The sequence below is a fragment of the Epargyreus clarus genome, unplaced genomic scaffold (genome assembly GCF_041222505.1).
Source record: "Epargyreus clarus isolate Ecla_fem2 unplaced genomic scaffold, WU_Ecla_fem_2.2 ptg000034l, whole genome shotgun sequence".
Taxonomy (NCBI): domain Eukaryota; kingdom Metazoa; phylum Arthropoda; class Insecta; order Lepidoptera; family Hesperiidae; genus Epargyreus; species Epargyreus clarus.
This window is the reverse complement of record NW_027332239.1, coordinates 6,123,959-6,143,501: the sequence shown is the minus strand read 5'-3', so window position 1 is coordinate 6,143,501 and position 19,543 is coordinate 6,123,959. Positions and strand designations below refer to the sequence as shown.

The window sequence follows — 19,543 nt, the reverse complement described above, 5'->3', positions numbered from 1 at the left end:
TTACGAAGGTTATTTATCTTTTTAAATATTTTTTACATATTTTATCTAGTAAAAATCATAGGTCTCAAAGTTGTTGAGCTCCCTCTTCAGTAGGCAAATATAATTATATGGTAACATTGGACGCTGCACTAGCGACCCTGTCAACTGAACAGATAAGTTGGTGGCACTATACAATTTTATCTTGACTCAGGATACTATAGTACCTGTCAAAAAATATGAAAAAACTACTTGCCACATTACCAGCATTCAATATACAAGATTCAGTAATAGACACTATAACGCAGTCCTATTTACAGAGTAAGTAATGTTAGTAGTATTACTGACAATCATTGTTTTAATTAAATATATTTACAATAGAAATACCACACAAAACTCTATTAAGTAAATGTACTGAACAAGGTATTTCTGGCAAAAATAAAATAAAAAGAGGAATATAAAAAGAATTTCACCAGAATATTCAAGGTTTTGCAAATAAATAATTAGAACTGGAATTATTTTTAGAGAAATATAAATATGACATAATGTGTATAACTGAACATTGGTTAAGAAATCACGAATTGCTTATACATTGTAAAAAAATATTATAGCCAGTTCTTTTACCGTCTTTACCGTTTTGCGACGATGCTCAAGCTCAAAAATATTATAAGCTAAATACGCCTAAGGTAAATATGTCATTTTTTTTGGAAATAATTGTAGTTTAAATACCTTAACGATCGTAACGATCACTTATCGGGCTGTCAAATTTACACGATAACGATATGATTGCGATGACAGTCTGTATTTTCATAGTCGAGACTGCCAAAAATTGTTAAATTACGATCGGGACTAATCAACCGAATTCGGTCGCTAAGCAATCGCTATCTATGTCGAGACTGCCGCCGCAGGAATATTATAACAAAAGATCTGCTGACGCGACACCGGCTACTTCCACGATGCGGCGTGAGCACGCGGCACTCAATGCATACCAGTCATCCAGAGGCTGCTATGCGATTATATAATACGTGTGTTACATGCCTAGCGACAAGGAGGATCGCTGACGTTGCCGTGTTCATCGATTCACGTGTAACCCAGATGCAGATTGATTCATCGTTCGTGTCAGCATTTCATCATCTCTTTAATTTATTAGATTCAATCTAGATTAGTTAATTTTAAGACATTATTATTTGACACACAGCATCGGTCAGACTATAATTAGGTTTAAGTTATATTGTAATTTTATAATTAATTAAAGTTAGTTTAAATAGTCTTTGGTTTTTTTAAGTCCTCCGGTTGTCGCTAACGTAATTGGCGCAGTCGGTAGGATAATTTGAAGCAGTAGTAGATAGTCGCAAGTCCAAGAATCGGCTCCAGACGGACATCATCCCGCTGCTTACACTATCAAGTGTTTCATCGAGTTATCCGAATCTACGAGCGACGCAGCCGAGCGCGCACTCAGCAATCAGTGCAGAAGAAAACCACAGATGTAAGTGCTTTGAACCTTTTCTATTAGTGTTGCCTATCCATTACCCACCATTTTCCTTCCTAGAAAATCGGGAGAAGGATCTGTCTCCTCAAGGCAGGTCCTCAGGAATAGCGAACTAGATACATATAGAAAATTAAACGAATCCAACATAGATTCAGATAGTTCGAACGTAGCTTTAAATAGAAATATCAATAGTTAGGATTTAGATTTAAAAGATAGCTATAATAACTCGTTACATTTAATTAAAGAAACCAGTTTACCTAGCTTAAGTGTTAATAGTTACTTAGGTAACTCAAGCATTGACTTATTTACTGCACAAACTGAGAAATACTTAACCTTTGTAGACTCCTTCTCCAAATACGGTCAGGCTTACCATTTACGAGACGGTACAGCAGTCAGTATTTTACAAGGACTATTGACTTATTGTACTCACCACGGACTACCCCTGACGATTGTGACTGACAATGGGATTGAATTCACTAACCAACTCTTTTCTGAATTTGTTAGGCTTCATAAGATTAATCACCATAGAACCCTTGCTAATTCACCTAATGATAATGGTATTATAGAAAGATTCCATTCGACGTTATTAAAACATCTACGTATACTACAATTAAAACAGAAGGACGAAACAACAGTTAACCAAATGCCTTATGCGATACTTGCATATAACAGTTCTGTGCATAGTTTTACTAAGTGTAGGCCCCATGACATAATACGAGGACACTTCGACCCCAGAGATCCCTTAGACATCGACTTAACCGAACATCTCATGCAAAAATACATACTTACTCATCGCGACCAAATGAAGACAGTGTATGAATTGATTAATGAATTTACTACAGTTGATCGCACTAACTTAATGACTAACAGAAATAAAGACCGTGAGCCCGAAGTAGAGTACCAACCTGACCAGCAAGTATTCGTTAAAAATCCCCTAGCTAACAAACAGATATTAGCACCCCGTTATACTCAAGACACTGTGCTAGCTGATCTGCCTATTTACATATACAGGTTCAAAAAGAAAGAACCTATAGCTAAGTCTCGTCTCAAGCGTGTGCCTAAGACGTAAACCTTGTTACAGGTTTCGTCTAAACTTGGATAGACCAAACTCATCACCCAATATCCTTCCTTTACAATTCATTGAACTATATTTAGAATTAATTAGATTAGAAAATACTTTAGCTTCTATTCGTGCATCGAGTACTCACTATAGTATGTTAAGCGTAAAATGATATAGAAGAAATGATAGTGACATTTATAACAATAACGAGGTCCTGGATGCAGATCTGAGAGGTTATTCTAACATAATTAAGCCTGGTAGTTAATTTTATCGGTAAACGCATAGTAACTATTTTTAAATTTGCCGTTATGTCTCCCCTTAACTGTGAATTATATCGATTTTCAATCGTCCCTAACAAGTTACAGCAAACCTTCATCTCTCCTTATCCCTTCCTGGCAACCGATGGAAAATCGTTCATGTACATGGAGGCTGAATGCTCGAAGTTTGGTCGCTACCTTCTTTGCGAAGAAACCATCCACCATCAACCCAGGGGACAACCAGACTGCGTCCAAAGCATCATCGTCAGTCAGACACTGGATGAGTCGTGCAGCCCAACCAAGATCAGCTTTACTTAATACTTAATTCGACATCATCTAAGAAGGACAAGAGTTAAAGCAACTACACATGATGAGGAAGCAGAAGGAAAAAATAATCATGAATATGCCACGCCAAGGAAATCCAGACCTCAAGAATCAGTACCAGCAATATTTGCGTTAAAGGTCCTCAAATAGTTGCTGCTCTGGGGGTGGAGGTGTTACATGCCTAGCGACAAGGAGGATCGCTGACGTTGCCGTGTTCATCGATTCACGTGTGTCCCAGATGCAGATTGATTCATCGTTCGTGTCAGCATTTCATCATCTCTTTAATTTATTAGATTCAATCTAGATTAGTTAATTTTAAGACATTATTATTTGACACACAGCATCGGTCAGACTATAATTAGGTTTAAGTTATATTGTAATTTTATAATTAATTAAAGTTAAATAGTCTTTGGTTTTTTTAAGTCCTCCGGTTGTCGCTAACGTAATTCGTGCGTAAGCAACTCGTACCTCATTTGTTTTTGCTTTGTTTATTTGTTTTCATTGAGTTTAGTCTCGTTTAGTTTTATTAGTCATGAAACGTTCAAGACCAATACCGTCATTGGCATTGACGGAACAGGATATGGCGAATATTAGAGGATACTGGTGGAGAAGGCTATCTCGTCAACAGGAACTTATGTATTCGTAATAATAGAGATATTTTTTATTGTCTTTTATGACATGGAAATGTAATTACATTGAGGAAGGGTTTCAATCATCATCAACCCATTACTGTCCCACTGCTGGGCACGGGTCTCCTCTCAGAATGAGAAGGATTAGGCCATAGTCCACCGCGCTGGCCAAGTGCGTATTGGTAGACTTCACATACCCTTAAGATTTTTTTTTTTTTTTTTTATAAATCTCTCAGGTATGCAGGTTTCCTCACGATGTTTTCCTTCACCGTTTAAGCAAGTGATAATTAATTTCTAATACGCACATTAATTTGAAAATCAGAGGTGCGTGCCCTGGGATTTGAACCTCGGACCCCTCGATCGAGAGGCCGCGTTTCTTAACCACTAGGCTATCACTGCTTTTAAGGAAGAAAGAGGAAGGGTTTAGAAAATAAATAACCGGCAGGTCTGTGTAGCTGGCAATATAATTATAAGTAGTTTGTATGGTTTATGTTTTTCTATTGTGAAAAAGAATGAAATGTAAAACAGTTGACTGAATAAGAGTGTCATGTAAAACTAAGGAGAGAAGAAATATACGTTTTGGCTTGAAAATATAAAACATCTTTTATTTCATTTTATAATCTCAACAGTATGTCATGGCGCCGATATAAAAAATGCTAGAGATGCAATCGGGGTAACCAAAAAACCTAATACACTGATACAGGTTCACCTTATTGATGAAAATGCTATTAATACAATTACGAATAAAATCCCTGACAATATACGAATGTTGCCCGGTACCATGAAAGTACACCAAATCATTACCAACACACAGACAGTCGGATATAAAACAAACTACAGAGATGTCAGTTGTTTTTGTAACCCGCTCAGAGGAAAGTGTTCTTCAGTATGTCATGGCGCCGTTATAAAAAATGCTAGAGATGCAATCGAGGTAATCAAAAAATCTAACACAATGATACAGGTTCACCTTATTGATGAGGATGCTATTAATACAATCACGAATAAAATCCTTGACAATATACGAATGTTGCCCCGTACTATGAAAGTACACCAAATCATTACCGACACGCAGACAGTCGGATATAAAATAAACTACAGAGATGTCAGTTGTTTTTGTAACACGCTCAGAGGAGTGTTCTTGTTTTTCTCTGGGTGAACACTGTCTTCTATCATACAACAGCAATCCAATACAACAACTTCCACTCTCTGTAGTTGAGGATGAGACTGATTTATTATATGACTTAGTTGAACTCGAGCTTCCATCACCCGCACCTTCTTTAGACCAGTGCCGAAGCCTTTAAAAATGGTAAAAAATGAAAAAAAAATTACAATAGAATGAAACCCATTGGAAAAGGAGGGGAATATGATCAAAATGAAAGGAAAAATAAATTACGGTCGATCCGAGTTCGGGAAGTGGGAGGGGGTGAGTTTTTAAGGGTAAAAAATGGTTAATCTTGATTTCCGGCTAATCTACACGTCCTATGCGAAAAAGTTAAATGGCAAAGTTGTAGGTAATAAAAAGATCTACAACTTTTGTATTTGCAATTTTTTCACATAACCTCAAAATTTGGGTGAAAAATTTAAAAAACCAAGTTTTTGGTTTTTTATTTATATATTTTTCAAAAAAAATTTTTTTATACGAAATTTGGTGAAAACTTACCTTATTATGTCCCAAATACACTGTAATTTATTTGATTAAAAATATTTATTTTTTCGCCTTATTTTCACTTAATATTAAAAAAGCATCCTAATTTTCAATCGAAAATTCTGACGTCAAAATATCAGCTTTTTTCAAAAAGTTTGGGGGCTTTTTGTTCGTTGAAATATCTACTTTCTGGTGGTGTAAAAAAAATATAAATTACTATAGGAAATGTTCTCAGAAAATGCAAAAAATTGAAAAAAACCCAAATTCGAAAATTTTTTTTATATCATTATGTACAATTTTGAGGTATTTATTAAAATTTACACTTTAATTACTCAAAAAACGTAAGATTTCATGTTTTATTGATAAATGAAAAAGTTGCAAATTAAAATATACTTCAATAATTAACAAACAAATAAGTTAATAAAGTTAATATTTAATAAGACATCTACAATATTTTGAAAAAGTTGTAGAATCTTATTTAAATAATATTTGTAGATGTCTATTTACTGCTGTTTTAAGATAATTTATATACCTGAGTGACCTTCGGTAAATTTTAGCCCATTGTAAGTTATTTCATAGAGAAGTGGGGACGGACTAGGAGGGTCTGGGCCTTACTACATACCTGCTATTTCGTAGCAGCTGTAAAAACCGTTAGCCAGTATTCGAGATACAGAGCAGTGTACAACATCGTTTTTAAAAATACACGTGCAGGCTCAGTTACTCTAAGTGAATTGTGAGAAATTTACTTTATTCAAAAAATCGTTTGGAATCTACATAGCAAGGTAAATACAATCTGTATTTTAATATATCGTCGTTGAAGTGACAATACCTCCTAACTAACATTTTTTAAGAAATCGACTTTTTTATTGCAATAGACTTAAAATTCTATTTAGCATGGCCTAGTTTTTTTTCTACCTGATATTTCGTTTTTAAATAGCAATTAAAACTCTGTGGAAATAGCTCCTATATGCTCAAGTAAATATTTACGTATTTTTTTTTTGGTAATATCTCCTATCTACTTGTTCAATCGACTACACTCTGCCGTGTTCGTCGATCTACTGACCGGCGGTAGCCGTTTCGCGGAATAACAGAGCGAGAGAGAGATGCTAAGAGCAAGTTTGAACTTGTTTTTATGGCACGGCGTTTTAGTAGTGCTCTGATGCTTCGCGAGATAATACACAATAGTACATTACAATACGAGGACGAAAAATTTTTTTCTGACAAGTGTGAGTTTGCAGGCCGAGCCGCAGGCGAGGACTGCAATCACACGAGTCAGAAAAACATTTTTCGTCCGCGTGTTGTATAAAATTTTATATTACGGGGTCGGAAATGGGGGTTTTGCGCACGCGAAGCGTGCGTAAAACGTCAATTTACGCACGCCGTGATATAAAAGTTATTTAAGTGGTGATTTCTTCATTAAAAGTGTTTTTAATGTGCAATTGGGATATTTAAAGGAATTGTTGAGGAATAGGTAAGTTGTTTAAGTATTTAAATACTGTTCGGCTTGGGTTTGATTTAGAAAAAGTGTTATTCATTTTTTTAAATTGCAGATAGAAGGTATTTCTTTACGAAGTTTCGTTAATCGAGTTAATAATCTTATTTAGGATAATATTATATTAACGGACTAGTATAAATAGTAATGAAATCTTTTACAGGTGTGTGCACCAACTTAAATGATGAAAAGGTATCAAGGTTATAGGGCTAGAAAGATGATTAGTCTCCTAAAATTAAATCCTGAAAATCGTCATGACCAAGAAAACTTGCTGACAGGTAAGTCATGATGGCAAAACTTCTATTGGTCATCTGCTTTCGAAAATAAAAATGTTTATGAATATTGTGGAAGTACGTTTTATTATTTTTAATATAATTGACCTATGCATTTGTTTAATTTTTTTTTAGTGGCTGATTCTACTGTCAAGAGGACTACACATAATGAAAACGCTTCAGAATTTATAGTGGCTGATTCTTCTGTCGTAACGCCTAGTAAAAATTCTTCAGAGTTTATATCTCTTAGTGAATATCCTAAATTGTTTATTCCGAAATCACTTTCTGTCTCAGATCTCACAAGTGATTCAATGTTAATGAAGGAAATACGAGCTTGCTCTGTACCCCCATCAATAAATTTTAATGTCACACCTTCAGAAAATTTACAAGTTGATATGGATAGTCAAGATAGATCCTCATCACATCTTCATCACAGTATATCAGATGCAAGAATAGAATCAGAAAGCCCATCTTTACTTATTAATTTACATTCAGTCACTCATTTTGATCCTCCAGTAACAGCCAATTTTTCAAATGAGAGTGATACTGATACGTTTCAGAGTTCTTCCTGCTCATACGCACCTTCGTCGTCATCAAATGACGAGGAGACTCACAACCAAATAGCTACAACATCAAGCGCTTCTCAAAATGTTTTCTACGGTGATGTTAATGAAGGCAGAAAACGTCGTAAAGTTAGAAATATGAATGAATGGAAAAAAAATAAGAATAAAAGACTGAGAATGGAAGGTAAGGAATATTTAGGATTCACTAAAGAAAGAGGAAGGAAAATGGAACATAATAAAACCCGGCCATGTAAACAAATAGGAGAAAGGTGCAAATCCAAATTCTGCGAAAAAAGCCAAAACAGACTATGCAATAAAATTACGGATGAGTGTAGACAGAAAATATTCAGTTACTTTTGGAATAACCTGAATTGGGATCAGAGAAAGATATACATTACAGGACTAATCAACCGCACGAACGTGTCTCGAAGAACTTCTGACGTTAGTTCAAGACGCAAAGGTACTTTGCATTATTTTCTCCCGCTGGACGCAGATTCCAATAATAAAGTACAGGTGTGTAGAAATATGTTTTTGAAAACTTTTTGCTTGGGGCCTTTCACCATCCAATCGTGGGTAAGGAAATCGGAACTTGGAATGCTACCATGTCAAGACATTCAAAATAGATTAACCATTCGAACTGCTAGGCGAGGAGCGGAAGAGAAAATGTCAAATCTTAATTATTTCTTCGATAACATACCTAAGTTGCCTTCGCATTATAGAAGAAAAGAGACAACAAAACTTTATTTGGAACCTACTTACAGGTCTATCACTGATTTGTACAATCAGTACAAAAAGTTCTGTATAGACACTGCAGTTACCGCTGTTTCTAGATTCACATTTGAAAAGTCCTTTAATGACAAGAACCTTTCCTTATATATCTTGAAAAAAGACATGTGCGACATTTGCTGCAGCCATGCAGTAGGAAACATTGACACAGCTGAATATACCGCACATATTAATAGAAAAAACCGAGCAAGACGTGAAAAGGACGAGGACAAAGCAAAAGCAGCCAGAGGGGAAATTATTCTGCTAACCATGGATCTTGAAGCTGTTAAAATGTGTCCTTATTTGACAGCTAGTGCATTGTATTTCAAAACTAAATTAACGACCCATAACTTTACTGTTTATAACTTGACTACCCACCACACAGTCTGTTACTGGTTTGTTGAAACGGCGGCTGATTTGACAGCGAGTACTTTCACAACGTTTATTATTGACTACTTAGAAAGGTTTTGTATTACTAGTGCTCTGCCGATTGTAATTTTTTCAGATGGATGCACGTATCAGAACAGGAATAATATTTTAAGTAATGCATTACTTAATTTGAGCATTAAGCATGGTGTCAGCATTGAACAAAAATTTTTAGAGCCTGGTCACACTCAAATGGAGTGCGACTCTGTCCATAGTGCCATTGAAAGGAAATTAAAAAACAGAGAGATCCATTTACCTAGTGACTACATTAGAGTCACTAGAGAAGCCCGCACTCATCCCTTTCCTTACGAAACAGTGGACGTCGATCATAGCTTTGTTAAAAATTATGCAGACCCCTCAACCTTTCGATACTCAAGTATTCGGCCAGGACGCAAAGTGGGTGATCCCACAGTAACTAATATTCGTGCTATCAAGTACTCCGCTGACGGAACAATCACAGTCAAATTGAATTTTGACGACGATTGGGTAAATTTGCCAGTAAGGTCAAAAAATAAAGACATTGCCACCTACTGCCAATTAAATACAGAACCACTTCCCATTTCGATTACGAAATATAACCATTTGCAAAGTTTAAAATCTGTGTTACCAGCGGATTGTCACAATTATTACGATACATTGCCTAAGATTTAAATTGGATTAATTTTTAAAATTTGTTTAAAAAGTAGCTAATTTAGTTGATTGTATTGCTGATTAATTATTTGTATTTTTAAATTTATAATTTAGAAAGTTGGTATAGCATTTAAAATTGATCTCACCATTGCATGTCATGTCTTATCATGGCATGTCATAATTTCTACCATTGATTGCCTAAGTCTTAAAATATTTTATTTTTGTTATTAAAATTTAATTTCTACCTAGTTTTGTTTAGTGAATTGTATTTTTTTAATTATAATAAAAGTTAAGTTTGAAATAACTTAAACGCGTTTGTATGGACGATTTGTAACTGGTGAAACCAGTCCTAAAATTCGTTGGTTATTGTGTTGATTATATTGTTGTTAATAACAATTCTCTTTCCTTAATTTTTTATTAAAGTTTTGATTTTTACAGTACAAATTTTATTTCTAGCAATAAATCCTAACTTCTTATTCCATAATGATTTTTCCCTATAATAAGATCAATACCTCCTAACTGACGGTTTTACAAGAATACATCATTTTATTTAAATTGCTGGTTATCAAAATAATACGTAATCCTGTAAACATTAAATTAAAAGTTATATGCAAATCCTGTAATCAAAACCTAAAAAGTGAATCGTTTTTTTCTTCTCCTGTAAAATAAGCATATCTACAGTTAGGAGGTATTGTCACTTCAACGACGATATATTAATCAACTGTAAAATAAAAATAGTAATATTTTCTTTCATAAATAGTATGTTTAACATAGCATAACCTAAAAAATTAAAATTGAATGATATTTTAGTACAAGAATAAAAAATAGTAATTTCGTTTATTTTATACAAACAAATTTAGTTATACTCATGATAAAACTTTGAAGGCATTATTAATTTAATTTTGTCTTTTCAGATTATCAGTATGGATGGATCTGTTTGTATAATCTGCAATAAGTCAGATGACAAGCAAGTGTATGAAATAAAAAAATCAGCTTTGAGTCGTTTAGTGGAGTCTAGCAAGAAGAGAATCGACAATAAATACAATTGGGTTTTTTTCAATTTTTTGCATTTTCTGAGAACATTTCCTATAGTAATGTATATTTTTTTTTACACCATCAGAAAGTAGATATTTCAACGAACAAAAAGCCCCCAAACTTTTTGAAAAAAGCTGATATTTTGACGTCAGAATTTTCGATTGAAAATTAGGGTGCTTTTTTGATATTAAGTGAAAATAAGGCGAAAAATATTAAATATTTTTAATCAAATAAATTACAGTGTATTTGGGACATAATAAGGTAAGTTTTCACCAAATTTCGTAAAAAAAAAATTTTTTTTGAAAAATATATAAATAAAAAACCAAAAACTTGGTTTTTTGAATTTTTCACCCAAATTTTGAGGTTATGTGAAAAAATTGCAAATACAAAAGTTGTAGATCTTTTTATTACCTACAACTTTGCCATTGAACTTTTTCGCATAGGACGTGTAGTTTAGCCGGAGATCAAGATAAACCATTTTTTACCCTTAAAAACTCACCCCCTCCCACTTCCCGAACTCGGATCGACCGTAATTTATTTTTCCTTTCATTTTGATCATATTTCCCTCCTTTTCCAATGGGTTTCATTCTATTGTAATTTTTTTTGGTTTCAAAAATTATCGACCCTGGTCTACTTATAGCATACTAACAGAAGATTTAACTTTATTGGATACATACAGTACGAACAATATGTTAGATTCTGCACTGGGCATCGAGAAATTGCCCTTGATTATTTTGCCTAACTCTCCTGGCCCTAGTTCTGAGAAAAATAAAGTACACATTAGTCCAAAACTTTGCCAATCTAACTTAAGCATGAATATTCGAAATTGCAATAAATGCAGTTGTACAATACACGGCCAGATAACTAAATGTATGGTTTCTAAGAAATTCTATTGCGACGCGAAGATTGCGTCGGTGGCGGTCCCAGTTTTTTTATTATATTTGCGATAAATGATTTCAAGATAGTGAATGAAGTTGTGCTTCACTCTTTTCTAGATTCAATTATATTATCAATTACGATGACTACTCCTAATTTAGACATTTTGTTATAGATTTATTTCCATCCTCGATTGAAAGAAAATATACACGTTACGCATTTCACAGCGACTTTAACTACAGGTTATAACGTCTTGCCTATAGCCAGTCTTCCAAGTCAGCCTAAAGTTGCTGAATGATATCCGTTTTTTCTTAATATTATTGAATATTTTTTTTCAGATCTTCGAACAGTAAGTATGGTGATTGTTTTGGACATTGATAAAATTAACAACCGACCGAATGCAACCTCTAGATGTGGCCGTGTATGGACCTCTTAAAAAATATTTTCATCACGAGTTGAACACATTTCAAAAATCACACCCAGGCCGAATAATAAACCAATATGATATGGCGAAGCTTTTTTGAGTGCAAAAGTGTATAGCAAAAGTGCTTCAGTCCAGAATGCAGTTAATGGGTTTAAAAAACCGGGAATCTGGCCGTATGATCCAAATGTTTTTGGAGAAGAAATTTACGTGCCGTCTACTATGACTGACCGCATTCTATCTGATGTATCGTCCACTATTATAAACTGTTCTGATTCACCATTAAGGCTGGCCGCATATATACGTTTTCCGAATTCGTTTTCCGTATTCGGACATCTGAATGCATGGAATCAATAGAAAATACACTATTTGACGCACACGTTCGCTTTTTAAGCTATTGCATAGCTTTTATCGCGGGCTTTGAGCGCGGCGACCGAATCGAGAAATTCCGTAACGAAAATTAATAACACCTTTGTTGGATATCACGTCTCCAGGCAACCGAGTTGTTGACTGTCAATAGAAAAATATGGATATAATTGAATAAAGTATTATTTTACATTCCTTATTATTTTATTTGATATTGGCGACGAGATGTCGAATGAACTCAAAAACAATAAGAAAATACGAGCCACATTACGTGGGTTAATGAAACGAACCGAAAATTACATTTCGGGAATAGAAAAAATTGTCAATGAAGAAATAAATATACGACTGAATTCTTTACAAGAAAATTTGAACAAATTCTACGCGATTCAAGAAAAAATTTAGTGGCTTACAGAAGAAGAAAATTTAGAAGAGGAAATAAAATACAGGTACGAATTTGAAGAAATATATACAAAGCTAAAATTTAAATTTTTGAATGTACAAAAAGAAAATAATCGGCTAATACCTGAATGTTCTATTATATCGGCAAGAGCGGAAGTTTATTTGATAAACTGTTAACTGTCAAGGCACGCTTGAGACGTACACCTAATACAAAAGGGTTATCACCTTATCAGTTAATGTTCGGCAGAGAGGTAAAAACCTATATGCATGCCTTATTTAAGAAATCCGCCCCACTATCCAGATTACATTACAATGCACCGCCAACGAAGGAGTTCGGACAAGGTGATAAGGTACAAGTCCGCTGTTATACCAACCCAGAAGTTAAATGGGAGTTCGGAGTCGTCATCCAAGGATTAGGTAGATTCCATTATGAAGTCAGAACTGAAAATGGCATACTGGTGCGCCGTCACCTTGACCAAATGCTGCCGGCGCCCCTGGTGGTGTAAGTGAAAATAGCGGTGGAGGACTGTTGGCAAAGAGTAAAATAATATATGAGAAAAGAGTACCCACTTGCGGGATATTTATGCATCTCATTTAAAAGCGCCATCTGTATTTCGTTGCGCGCAATAAAATCGTTGTTCTATACGTACCTATATATGTGTATTTGCCATATTATGCTATAGATGTGTACATACATATATGTTGGTATTATTAGAATACTTATTTTACTTGTACTTAAGTATTAAAAATATTAAAGGGGTTGTAAAAATAAAAGTCAAAGTTGATAAATAGCTCATTTTTTATTTTTATTGTTTTTGTGTTTGTCATAATAACTTTGTGCTACAATTTTGGTTTCGTCGTTACTATTGTATTTTATCTTTCCTGACAATATTCTATTGAGTGACCTACACCAGCAAAATAACACGAATAACACTAAACTAAAAGGCGTCCTTTTCGCACAAAATAACACGTAAACAGCGTCTTTTCGCACAAAACAACGTCCTATCGTAAAGCACTAAACTGAAATTTTCGCACAAAACGTCCTTTCGTAAAATACAGGAAACACTACCTAGAAGACTCAACAGCAAGGCGAAGGAACATGTAGCTCAACTTAACGCACTTACTGGAGATATTCAGACAGTGAATCATGCATTAAAGTCACAAATTATAGCAAACAACAAATACGCGCGCACACGCATTTGCGTCCACCATATTTGTGATTGGAATATGTCAAAACCGTAAAAATTACATTACTGTACTTGCCCGTACGCAAAATTGACCATTTAACTTGTAATCGTATAATTTTTAATAAAAATTAAGGACATATCTAAATAACATGTTTATTGCAATAGCTGTAAATACATTTTTAAGTATTATTTGGTACAATTTATTTATTTTTAGACTTAAATTATACATTTGTAACAAATTTTCTATTAAGCGACATCTGTCGTGACTTTTTTAAACATAACATAGAAATGTAACGCGATAAAATATAGATGGCGTACTTCGAAATGAAAACGTCACAATGTATGGAAGTGTACCCCCCTGACTGTTGGATATCAAGTCTCCAGGCAACCGAGTTGTTGACTGTCAATAGAAAAATATGGATATAATTGAATAAAGTATTATTTTACATTCCTTATTATTTTATTTGATAACCTTAATTCGTCAACTTGAACACAGATGGCAGTAATACACATTTTTTTATAATCCGTGCGGAAATCTTAAAATTGCGTGAAGTATATTTTATAGAGCTATGAAAACGCTCAGAAGGAATTCCAGAAATACAATATATTCTTCCATAATCATCAACATTTACATTAATACATCTTTATCCACTATTTTATCATATCTCCATTATATAAGACATTGCAAATATCTGCTGACATTTCATAACTACAAGCAAGACTGCACATTCTAAAATATAAAATAGAAAAGTATTTAATAAGTGACGTAAAGTATTAACAACCAGCAATATAAATGGAAACATTTGGCCGAATGTTACAGGCGCATCGCATTGATCCATTTAGTCATGAAATGTCAGCTGATTTTGCAATGTCTTTTATAATGGAGATATGATAAAATAATAGTGGATAAAGATGTATTAATGTAAATGTTGATGATTATGGAAGAATATATTGTATTTCTAGAATTCCTTCTGAGCGTTTTCATAGCATAAAAAATGCTATGCAATAGCTTTACCGCGGCAGTCTCCGAGTGCCACACGTATTTTTTTTTCGAACGGAATAAATTCCGCACGTACGTTTCGTGTGCAAGCCGGCGCGTTCGGAGAAACCTACTCGAAAAAACCTAATGACGTCAACGCAGGCGGAACGCAGCACTTGTATACATTTTGTTTGTGCCGGCGCACACGTTCGGAAATTTCTATTCAGTATCGCGCCCGCACCGCGCGCTTCGGACGTATCTATTGGTAAATTTGTAACACAATAATGTGTGAGACAGAAACATTAATATTAGCGGTTGAAAACCCCTGCCTGTGGAATATTCATGACAACGATTACCACAATAGAGATGTCAACGATTTGGCCTGGGAGAATGTATTCAAAGAGGTTATAAAGGATTGGGACACGTGTACTAAAGTGGACAAAGAAAACAAAGGTAAGATATTTTCTTTATGTACTTATACTTTTTATTACAAATCATATTTATTCTTGTAAATTACTTATTCTCTCGTTATATTAGTACGATATTTCCCCTGCCGGTGTCATAAAGTACTCAGCAATATTGTCTCTTATGTTTCGACCTCGGTTGGTAGATCTGTGTTGTGGACTACGAAAAGGTATATCTTCAAAGTAATGTGTCAGAGTATCTTCGAATCGATAGCCGTCTCGTCTGCGTACAAAATTATGTAACACACACGCTGCCTTAGTTACTAATACTGCAAAATCTGGTGGATTCGTCATGCTAGTGTGAAAAATTCTCCATTTATTCGAGAGAATGCCGAAGGCACATTCCACCACTCGTCGTGATCTGAGGCGATAGTTGAATATTCTGCGTTGAGTATTGAGATTACTTCTCGGATATGGTTTCATAAAATTGTTATTGAGTGGAAACGCTTCATCGCCAAGAAACACAAAAGGTAGAGGTGTGTCATTGGTATTCGGCAGAGGTTTTGCTTCAGGCATATTAAGGCAATTGTGAGTTAGCTTTTTTCCAAAATTCCAATTGTTGAAAATATTACTATCGCTGTCTTTGCCATAAGCACCAACATCTACAGCTATAAAACGGTAGTCAGAATCTACTATTGCTAATAGTACAACAGAGTAGAAATTTTTATAGTTACAAAATGCAGATCCACTATGCAGAGGAGAAATCAAACGAATATGTTTCCCGTCCACTGAAACTACGCAATTAGGGAAATTAGTTCTTTTATAATAATTTTCAGCAATTTCTAGCCAACGTTCTTTTGATGATGGTGGCTTCATTTCCAAAGGCTGATACGGTCCTGCTCCCCATTAAATATTCAAAGTGTAACTCTTCAAAATTTTTACCAGTTGCCAGGAATCTGAAAAAAAAAGAGATTTATAATAATGTTAATTATATTTCAGGTACTGAGGCGAAGAAAAAATGGACACACATAAGAGACTACTTTCGAAGAGATTACCAAAAAAATAAATGTGCTCCAACAGGCAGTGCCGCTAAAAAGGTTAAAAAATATGTTTATGCAAATCTGCTTGATTTTCTTATACTAGTCTAGTCTTTGATAAAAGAAATACCGAAGGAAACTATCAATGATATCAATCCGATGATTTACACGATAATATTTCACAAGAATCCCTAGAAGAACACAGCGTGGAACAAGTGGATACAAATATATTACAACCTCCATCACCTATATCAACTCCACCTGCTAAAAGTTTAAAACGAAACAAAAAAGATATCCCCTCCGAAATACTCAGTATCCTACATCAAAACCAACAGAAAGCCAATCAGAAACAACAAGAAGTAGAAGACGATGACATGAAATTTTTATTAAGCTTTAGAACACATAGGAAAAATATGAATGAAAATCAAAAAAATGATTTTAAATTGGTAATGCTGCAGTTGGTAAAAAAAATTAATATTGAGTACAATTCATCTCCATCTTCTTCACTGAGTAATGATAACTTCAGTCAACGTCCAGCTACACCAGCGTCAAGCCGTGGTTATTCCCCCTGTTATTCATATATTCCTGTACCAGAAACTTCACCTAATATGTTATATCCAACGCAAACTCCATTGCCAAACTTTAGTTCATCTTCTTCTCAAAATAAAACCAAGAATTATCAATCTGCCCCAAACAATTCCAGAGTGGTTATTAACTCTATTACACATCTGCCACCGCTTCAATCACCACGTCATCTCTACACATCACCTTCCACATCTCTCCATATTGATAATCATCATCATGCAGAGGATACCGAAGCAGCAACTTATTTAGTACAATCTCAAGGACAAGAAGAAGAAAATAATATTGAAAAATACCTAAAGTTTAAGCAATAAATAAGATTGTTGATTTGTTTTCAGTTTTAAATAAGAACAGATGTAAAAATAAAGATATCTTACCTCAATGTTATGGTTAGTTTTTCTTCCGTATCCAAAGATAATCTCATACAGGTATTTTGCTTGATTAATTTATCACGTATGCCATTATGAAGTTCATCAAAAGAATTTATTGACATCCTGTAGAAATCAAAGAATTTATCTGGGTGTGCTCGTAACTTAGCTCTCTTCAAATAATACGGACTCTCATAGACTCTTCGAGTATTTAGTGGATGTATCCAATACCGACGACGTTTCTTTTTCTTATTTATTAATAACAGAAATGCAATTGCTAATAAATCGTCGTCTTCCATCGTCGTGCGTTCGCCACGCTATCACTATCCGTACTGAAGTAGATACATTCCAAATGAAGAAAAACGAATGTTTGCGCTAGTCTCACGGAATTCCGTTTCGAAATTACGCATTCGGAAAACGAATACGTTTTACGAATGTATGCGGCCCTCGATCACATCGCAAGAGACAATCCTCGGACAGTGCAGAGTGCACCGACAAGAACTTGGACTCGCCATACGAGAATCGGCTGGAGCCGTTGTTGTCAGCGTTCGCTAGAGCTCAAGCTCAGTCGAATCGTGAGCTTATCGAATCTATTTTGAACTCGCACACGCTCAATCAGAGGCTTACCAGCCCCACATCTCCAGGCATATCATCAATGGTTCAGACTGGAAACTTCGCGAATTGTACCGCTCGTTTCAACGGATCAAAGCAGGACTCAGAAGTCGTAGAAGCATTCGTCGTGTAGCTATATGTGTGAAGCTATATGTGTGTACAAGGAGTGCACTAACATCAGTGACGACCATGCACTACGTGGCCTTCCGATACTCCTAGAAGGAGAGGCCGCTGTTTGGTTCAGGGGAGTTAAATCGTCGATCGCATCGTGGGACGACGCACTCAAGCGCCTACGTTCAATGTATGGAGCTCCTAGGCCTCCGCATAAGATTTTTAGAGACATCTTCCACCAGACCATCGCTCCGAACGTGCCTAAATTACCCTATGCCATCGAAGAACGAATACAGTTACATATGATTTACGGTTTACTCAACTCGGAGCTGTACCAGACGTGGCTGGAAAGTCGTGCAAGTTGCCGGAGAAACGGCAAATTATGAAGTCTAACGTACCCAGAGGAACATATCACGAAAATGTGGCCTCTCACGAAGGCCAAGAATTTTCGGCCACAAGTTGGAAAGACAACAAACAAGTACTATTACTTTCCACGTATGTTGGCGCTGAACCAGCGGATACTATAACCCGCTACGAAAAAAAACTAAAGGCCAATGCTCAAGTATCATGTCCTCGGGTCATAAAAGAATATAATGCACACATGGGCGGCGTGATAGCTTCATTGGTCATAAAGTCGAGAAAGTAGACAACGAGGCTCTTCTACCACTTGTTAGCCATGACTGTCATCAATGCTTGGGTACAATACAAAAAGATAAACACAGTGAAAGGAAAACTTCAGAACTAAGAGGCCAAGAAAGAATCTTGGATATCGCTGACTAAAAATTACAACGCGATCTCAGAAACTGGGTAACAGACAGAAAAGCAATTACATGCTTTGTATGATAATTTAAAGAAAACAGCGAGAAAAAACATGAGTGATGACAAGGTAAGCATTTGAAATTGTTGTTTTTTGGTATGATGTAATATAGTCTCCCGGGTAAGGTATTTGTCAACGCTTTCATACACACCGGTCTTCTAATTCTAATAAAAACGATCACTGCTTTTCGCTTCTATCGAGAGCATACTGTATTTATATTATATTTTAATTTCTGTCGGAGAAATACAAGTCTGGGGGAGGAATCTTTTGTCCCAAAACAACTACAATTGACGAAAAAGTTGTGGCTTTATTAACACCTCAATTTTAGCCATTAACTGATGAATTTGACTCATCAGCACCATATCTCACGCTAGGTAAGTCAAAGTACTAGTTAGGGATTATGCTTTGATGATATTTAAGCATGTGCTTTGATTATATGTGTAATAAATACAATAATAACAGAGTAACTAATTTTTACACGTTTTTATCAGCACCAGTACCAAAAAAAGATGTTCCGGTACTCAATGAAGATTCGCAAGCTGACCTTCCAAAAGATTTACTGGTAGTAATCGATGTAAACGACGATCATATGTCTGGAGCGGATTCAACTCCAACAGTTAAATCTTTAAAAGGGCCACCATCCTCTGTCTTACAGGACATAGAAAGCACACCGAAACCCAAAAAACTTACTTAACTGAAATTAAAAGAAAAACATAAGTAATATAACCTCTTCCATCATCAAAAGAAAAACTGATAAACAAGCGAATGAAGATCTTGTAACTAATAAAAGGCTAGAAGTTTATGAAACTCAACGGCAACAT

At 35.1% G+C, this 19,543-nt stretch overlaps 2 long non-coding RNA genes and 1 pseudogene across 2 annotated transcripts; 2 read left to right on the top strand and 1 right to left on the bottom strand.

Annotated features, from left to right (window-relative positions):
- Positions 1-6,554: 6,554 nt before the first annotated feature.
- Positions 6,555-9,963, top strand: LOC140755920 (uncharacterized). The gene is made up of 2 exons (XR_012103846.1): positions 6,555-7,150; positions 7,280-9,963. It is a non-coding gene; the product is annotated as an uncharacterized LOC140755920 (long non-coding RNA).
- Positions 9,964-13,406: 3,443 nt separating this feature from the next.
- Positions 13,407-17,916, bottom strand: LOC140756076 (uncharacterized). The gene is made up of 2 exons (XR_012103867.1): positions 17,192-17,916; positions 13,407-16,151 (listed from the first exon to the last, which is right to left on the bottom strand). It is a non-coding gene; the product is annotated as an uncharacterized LOC140756076 (long non-coding RNA).
- Positions 15,076-17,185, top strand: LOC140756075 (uncharacterized; annotated as a pseudogene).
- Positions 17,917-19,543: the final 1,627 nt, after the last annotated feature.